The sequence below is a fragment of the Miscanthus floridulus genome, chromosome 18, assembly GCF_019320115.1.
Source record: "Miscanthus floridulus cultivar M001 chromosome 18, ASM1932011v1, whole genome shotgun sequence".
Taxonomy (NCBI): Eukaryota; Viridiplantae; Streptophyta; class Magnoliopsida; order Poales; family Poaceae; genus Miscanthus; species Miscanthus floridulus.
Genome location: NC_089597.1, coordinates 120,796,169 through 120,802,756, shown reverse-complemented (window position 1 = coordinate 120,802,756; position 6,588 = coordinate 120,796,169).

Below are 6,588 nucleotides of genomic sequence, written 5' to 3'. Positions count from 1 at the left end.
CATAGTCTGCTAGCTCTTCATACAGTCTTGGTTTCAATCCGGCTAGTATGAGTCCGTTAGCCCTTTCTACCTATCCGTTGGCTTCTGGATGTGCGACTGATGCGTAATCTATGCTGAAGCCACAATCCTGTGCCCAACTTTTGAATTCTGTAGCTGTGAAGGGAGAACCCAAGTCTGTGATGATTCGATTGGGCATGCCGAAGCGGTGCATAATGTCTTGGATGAACTCGACTGCTTTGGCTGTGCTGTATTTTGTGACTGGTTTGTATTCGATCCACTTGATGAACTTTTCAATTGCCACGAAGATGTACTTGAATCCACCTTTTGCTTTCTTGAGAGGTCCTACTTGATCCAACCCCCAGCAGGAGAAGGGCCAAGCAGGTGGTATGCAGATGAGGTTGTGGGCTAGCACATGAGCCTGTCTTGCGAACATCTGACAACTTTTGCATCTTCTGACGAGTTCTTTTGCGTCTTTCAAAGCGGTTGGCCAGTAGAAACCAGTGCGAAATGCTTTGTCGACTAGTGTTCTTGAAGCGGCATGATTTCCACAGCAACCTGAGTGTATTTTGTCTAGGATTTGTTTGCCTTCTTCAAATGAGACGCATTTTAGGAGTACTCCTGATGATGCGGCTCTTCTGTAGAGCTTGTCTCCTACTAGGACGTAATTCTTGCTTCTGCGAATAACTCGTGTGGCTTCCTGTTTTTCCGCTGGCAACTTATTCTCTTTCATGTAATTAATAAAAACCTGGGTCTATGAAGTGGTGATTACCAAGATCTGGTTGTCTTTGGCTGAGATTTCAGGGGTTATCTCACCGGGTTGTTTGATAGAGGGAGCTGATAGCTCTTCTATGAATACACCGGGTGGGACCTTCGCCCTATCTGATCCAAGCTTGGCGAGGATGTCTGCCGCAATATTAGAATCCCACAGGACATGTAGAATTTCTAATCCTTGGAAATGTTTTTTGAGTTTTTGGATTTCAGCACAGTAAGCACCCATGTTTTCTTTGGTGCAATCCCAATCTTTGTTGACTTGGTTGATGACTACTGCCGAATCGCCGTATATGAGTAATCGCTTAATTCTGAGTGTAATTGCCACTCATAGCCCGTGGATGAGAGCTTCGTATTCTGCTTCATTGTTGGTAGCTTGCCATAACATCTGAAGGACATACTTGAGTTGTTTTCCGTCCGGAGAAATTAGGAGGACGCCTGCACCGGCTCCACCTAGCTTGAGTGATCCATCAAAGTACATCTTCCAATGATCAAGGATGGTGCTTGACACGGGTTGTTGAATTTCTATCCATTTGGCAACAAAATCGGCAAGGGCTTGGGATTTAATTGCTTTCCGCGGGGTGAAATCGATGTTGAGAGCACCGAGTTCGACTGCCCACTTAGATATGCGCCCTGTTGCGTCTTTGTTGTGTAAGATGTCTCCTAGTGGGAAATCTGTCACCACGGTAATCTTGTGGCTTTCAAAATAGTGACGAAGCTTGCGTGAAGTTATCAGTAGGGCGTATAGTAGTTTTTGCACATGCGGGTACCAGATTTTTTATTCTGACAGCACTTCGCTGATGTAGTATAATGGGCATTGTACTTTATACACGCGCCCTTCTTTTTCTCTTTCCACTACTATTGCCGTGCTGACTACAGTAGAAGTTGCCACAATGTATAGCATCATGTCTTCGTCTTTCTTTGGAGGTGTTAGGACTAGTGAGGATGTGAGGTATGGCTTAAGTTTCTTGAAAGCTTCATTGGCTTCTTCTATCCACTCGAACTTGTATGTCTTCTTTAGCAATTTAAAGAAAGGTAACCCTTTTTCGCCGAGTCTTGAAATGAAACGATTGAGTGCCGCCATGCAGCCTGTTAGTTTTTGTACATCTTTGACGCTTCGAGGAGGGCCCATCTCTGTTATGGCTCAAATTTGCTTGGCGCTTGCTTCGATTCCGCGATGACTGACCAAGAATCCGAGTAGTTTTCCTGAAGGAACTCCGAATACACACTTGTTTGGGTTCAATTTCCACCTCCATCTTTTCAGATTCTCAAAGGTTTGTTTTAAGTCTTCAATCAGTGCATCCGGGTTCTTTGTTTTTACAACCACGTCATCCATGTATGCTTCTATGTTTTCGCCGATCTGGTCTCCAAGGCATGTTTGGATAGCTCTTTGGTAAGTGGATCCAGCATTCTTGAGTCCAAACGACATGGTCTTATAGCAGTAGGTGCCGAACGGAGTGATGAAAGATGTCTTGCTTTGGTCCTTTTCTTTTAATGCGATATGGTGATATCCGAAATAGCAGTCCAGAAAGGATAATAGGGCAGATCCTGCTGTTGAATCAACTATCTGATCAATGCATGGTAGCCTGAACAGATCTTTCGGGTAGTGTTTGTTGAGATCTGTGTAGTCGACACACATGCGCCACTCGTCCGTATTCTTTTTCTGTACTAGAACTGGGTTTGCTGGCTAATCTGGATGAAGGATTTCTCTGATGAATCCGGCTGCCATTAGTTTTGTAATTTCCTTTTTAATTGCTACCTTCTTGTCGGGAGAGAATCATCGTAGTCGTTGTTTCACAGGCTTGGAGCCTTCATTGATACCAATTCTGTGCTCAGCCAACTCTCTTGGGACCCCTGGCATGTCGGCCGGCTTCCAAGCGAAGATATCTTTGTTGTCCCGAAGAAAGTTGGTGAGCGCGAGTTCCTATTTTGCTGATAGGTGTGCACTAATGGTTGCCATTTTTGAGGGATCACCGGTGTTCAGGTCGATTTACTTGACGTCGGCTTCTTTTGGTGGTGCTAGGATGCTTGGCTTTTTAGCCGATATCTCTAGTTCTTCTTGACTTATTTCTGCGGCAATAGTGGCTATTTCTTTTCTTTCATCGTTTGCTTGTGCTCTTGCTGCAATTTGAATAGCATGAACATCACAGTCAAATGCGCGTTTTAGATCACTTCAAAGAGAAAGAACACCGTTAGGCCCTGGCATCTTAAGCAATAGGTACGAATAATGAAGTATTGCCATGAATTTTGCTAGTGTCGGGCGCCCGAGGATTGCGTGATATGATGAATCGAAGTCTGCGACTTCAAACTTGATGAACTCTATACGGTAGTTTGAGGGAGTTCCAAAGGTAACCGGTAGAGTGATTTGTCCAAGTGGCATTGCTGTCTTGCCGGGTACTATGCCATAAAAAGGTGTGCTTGTTGGTGTGATCATCCCGACGAGTTGTAGTCCCATCTTCCTTAGAGTTTCTGAAAAAATGATATTGAGTCCGGCTCCTCCGTCGATTAGTACTTTTGTAACAGTCATACCGGCAATGGTTGGATCTAGAACCAGTGGGTAATGGCCTACGTTTCCTACGCTGGTCCATTGGTCTTCTCTTGAAAATTGGATTGGATACTCTGACCAATTGAGATATCTAGGTGTAGCAGGTTCTGCTGCCATGATGGTTCGTAACACTAGTTTTTCTTGATGTTTGCTTCTAGAATCTGGAACCCTAGCAAAGATTACTGCCACTGTTCCCCTAGATTTTTGGAATCCCTTGTCTTTAAGGTTGTCTCCTTCTTTTTTCTGATTGTCTTCTTTATTGTTTCCCTTGCTATCTTTTCTAGTGTATCTTTTGTTGAAGGTGTAGCAATTTCCGATGGTGTGCTTTCCGTTGGGGTGCAAGGGGCAACGTATGTTCTCAATGTCGTCATATCTTCTGGGCTTGGTAAATTTCTTTGATTTGTCAGCCATTGCTACTGTGTTGTCTAGACCACGCTTTCTCTCCTGATGTCTGCTGTTTCAAGGAATTTGCCTGTCCAGGTTGTCTCTGTTGTTTCTATCCAGAAATCTTTCTCGTGTCTTCTCCTCTGCAGTAATCATCTTTTCCACTGTTCTTCTGAATTCTTCATTGTTTCTTGGGTTTTCTTTACAGAAGTCTTGAAATTGCCACCTAGCCATGATTCCATGAGAGAAGGCTTCGATTACTTCTTGTTGTGTGATGTCATGTACTTGAGCTCGTAGTTTGCCAAATCGTCGATAGTAATTTCTGAGACTTTCACCTCCTTTCTGCTTGAGTCCTTTTAACTCTGCGTGGGTGATTGGATGTGTAATAATTCCCGCGAAATTTTCACAGAAAGCTCTTTGCAAGTCTTCCCAATTTCTGATTGATCCTGGATTCAATTTGTCAAACCATTGGAGTGGCATGGTTTCTAGGGCCATGGGAAAGAACAAGGTTTTGATGTCATCGTCTCCTCCGGCCAATTCAATCGATTGTGAGTAAATCTTGAGCCATTGCTTTAGTTCGGTCTTGCCATCATACTTGGAGTGGTTGGACGACTTGAACTTGTGAGGTAGTCATATTGAAGCAAGTCTGTTTGCAAAACAGGGGAATCTATCGTGCGTTCTGGCTTCTGTATATTCTGATTCTGCGCCCCCTTCTTGCCAACTGTTGTCTTGGTGAGAGTAGCTCTGCGTGGCTGTCCGAGTAGGTGCTTTGCTTCTGGTCTTTCTTGGTTGCTCGACTCGGTTGTTTTGACTGTGATTTCTTCGGCTCTCTCCGTTGTGACTTCCACTTGGTCTAAGTCTTTCGAAAGCAGACTTCCTTTGATTTTGATCTTCCTGTTCATGAGATGCTGCCCTTCCATCGTGCGTTTTAAGGACTGTTGATCGGAGAAAATCTCAAAGCTGTTCTTGTTTTTCATTTGGATATGAGGTCGCCCTGAGTTCTTCTAGTGCTTCTCGAATCTTATCGTAGGGTGTATTTGCTGCTCGTCCTTCTTCAACCTCTCGTTCTGATTTTCTTCTATTGTACTCGGCTAGGTCTGATTCATATTTGATCCAAGTGTCCTTTCGCTGCTTAGCACGTCGTTGATGTCCTTGTTTTAATTTGTTCTTTCTTTCTCTTGCTTGCCTCTGACTCTCAGTCTCACCATCGTGCCCCTGGATAAATGGTGATATGTTGGATTCGGATTTATCTAAAGACCTCACGTCAGGTACTTCTAGGGGGATCAATGGTGATCGAGGATGGCGAATCATGAATACTTCTCTAGCGTGAGTTGTTCTATCATCGTCGTTGATTTCCGTACTGCCAGAGCTGTTGATAACTTCAATAGATGTTTCAAGGTCATAGATCGAATCTCCTTCTTGGTAGGGTAGAGTTTTTGTCGTCGTATCGTCGACTAGTTGGGTGCCGTCATCCTTAGGAATGGTACCTGGCCAGTGAACGATACAGTCTTGAGAAGTTATAGTTAGAACGAGACCTTCCTAGGCTCCCTTTAGTGGCATTCTGAGCACCGGATCGAGGAATCCTTCGGGCCATGTCTGATTAGACGTCGCCATGTTGTGGAGTCTGAACGGAAGAGGACCCGACTTCTTTGAAGTATTCTGAGTGTATTCTGAGTAGTATTCTTGATAGGTTGACGTCGTGTTCCAGAGCTTTGTCAGAAAAGAACTCGGTTTTCTGAAAGAACTCGGATAAGACTTCGTCTCGAAAACAGAAATTGAGTCTGAATCGGATGCGTGAAGTCGCGGAATCCGAGCTGGATTAGACATTACGAGCTGCGCGAATCTTCTAGCAAGCTGATCTATCGTTGTCGTCGAAATGAAATAGTCCTGATGATGATCTGAATCTTTGAGGAGACGGCCTTGGAGCTTGCCATCGTCGCCTGCCTCGCAGATCCATGAACCGAAGATGAAGATTGATCCCTTTGAGAAGATCATGTTGTCGAGGTCCATCGAGCTTCTAGATACAAAGTCGCCGAAAGCCCCTACCTAGCGCGCCAGCTGTCGATGTTTGACCACCGATAGCCTGCCACGGGGGTACCCGGGGCAATATGTTCGGGCTTCAGCGTATGCAGAACTCGATGGTTAACGCAAGAGACAGTCGATTTATCCTGGTTCGAGCCCTCGATCATAGATCGAGTAATAGCCCTACGTCCAGTCGGCGTTAGCCTTTGCGTTGGATTGATTGTCAAGTGTTGTGTTGTGTACAATTGTTCTCTTCCACTCCCGATTCAAGGAGCCCTGCCCTCCTTTATATAGTCAGAAGGCCAGAGTCCTAGTCGGTTTACAATGAGAGTTTCTAGTAGGATTACAGGATAATACTACTACTAAGATTACAGGGAAAGAATCCTAGTCAGGCTAGTTCTTCTCTCTTCCTTGCAGGGTATCCCGTGGGTCCCGCACCGACAGCAACCACCCATCATATTAGTTTTTTAAGCTGAGTTAGGCCTGATGCCTTTGTTTGTTATAGACTTTGTTGGATTTGTGTCTAGTGTGGTGCTGGCTTGTGGGTATAACAATTTGCGCTATATCCGTTGTGCAATCTAGGTAGGGTTTGGTTGGGAGACAAGGTGGTATGGGATGGTCCTATCCTGATTTCTAAGACGGGACGTACTCATTTTGTGTTTGATTGAGAAGGAAATGGACCGACTCGTTTTTTGTTTGGTGTAGAGACACAAAAAAGTAGGATGAGAACAAACCTAATCGTCAGATGAGACAAGCCTACACTCCCATCCCACCTAGGATGACTCCGTCCCTTAGTTTTTTAGGGGCAAAATCATCCCACTTCTAGAGGAATATTTCTGGGATATCCCTCACTCTGGCTTGACTTTGAA